This window comes from Arachis ipaensis, chromosome B04 (genome assembly GCF_000816755.2).
Source record: "Arachis ipaensis cultivar K30076 chromosome B04, Araip1.1, whole genome shotgun sequence".
NCBI lineage: Eukaryota > Viridiplantae > Streptophyta > Magnoliopsida > Fabales > Fabaceae > Arachis > Arachis ipaensis.
Genome location: NC_029788.2, coordinates 102,366,738 through 102,367,939, shown reverse-complemented (window position 1 = coordinate 102,367,939; position 1,202 = coordinate 102,366,738).

Below are 1,202 nucleotides of genomic sequence, written 5' to 3'. Positions count from 1 at the left end.
TTGAACGCCAGTGAGGATAGCCATCTGGGCGTTAAACGCCAGAAAGAAGCTCTTTCTGGGCGTTTAACGCCAGATTTACAGCATTCTGGGCGTTCAGAAAAACGTCCAGTAACAAAGGACTTCCTGGCATTCAACGCCAGAAAGAAGCAGCAGCTGGGCGTTGAACGCCCAGGAGAGGCAGCATTTGGGCGTTGAACGCCCAAAACATGCAGCGTTTGGGCATTCAAACGCCAGGATAGTGCTGAGGAGGTAAATTCATTTTTTTCTTCATATTTTTCATTTTAATTTTGATTTTCATGTTTTAATTCATGATTTCTTACATAAACATGTTAAGAACCCTGATTTCTAAAATTCCTAAATTCCAAAAACCCTATTTTAAAAATATCAAATGTATCTTAATCCATAAGCACCAACCCTTTTTACCCAATTCAACTCTTTTTCAAAATTTTCAAAACAAATCTATCTCCTCCCCTTCCATCAACAATTGCACCTAGCTCTCCTTCTATCCTTCTCCTTTCTTTTCTTTTGCTTGAGGACAAGCAAACCTCTAAGTTTGGTGTGTTTCTCCGTGATCACTAAGACCATGGCTACTAAGGGAAAACGACCCACTTCAAGAGGCAAGAAAGAGAGCGTTCCAAAACCACTTTGGAATCAAGGGAAGTTCTTATCTAAAGAATATTCAGACCATTATTACAAAATAATGGGTCTAAGATCAGTGATCCCGGAAGTTAGATTCGATCTGAAAGAAGACGAATATCCGGAGATCCAGGAGCAAATTCGAATCAGGAACTGGGAGGTCCTAGCTAATCCTGAAACGAAAGTGGGAAGGAATATGGTCCAGGAGTTCTATGCTAATATGTGGCAGACAGACAAGCAAAAACTATCTGGAACTGCTTTCTATGAATATCGAACCGTGGTCAGAGGAAAGATTGTTCATACCATCCCTGACAAGATCAGAGAGATCTTAAAGCTACCTCAGCTGAAAGATGATCCAGACTCTTTCAACAGGAGAATGATGAGAACAGACAAGGGCCTGGATAAGATTCTAGAGGATATATGTATCCCTGGAGCAAGGTGGACCACTAGCACGAAGGGTGTCCCAAATCAACTCAAAAGGGAAGATCTCAAACCAGTCGCCAGAGGATGGCTGGACTTCATTGGGCATTCTCAGCTGCCCACTAGCAACCATTCTGAAGTCACTG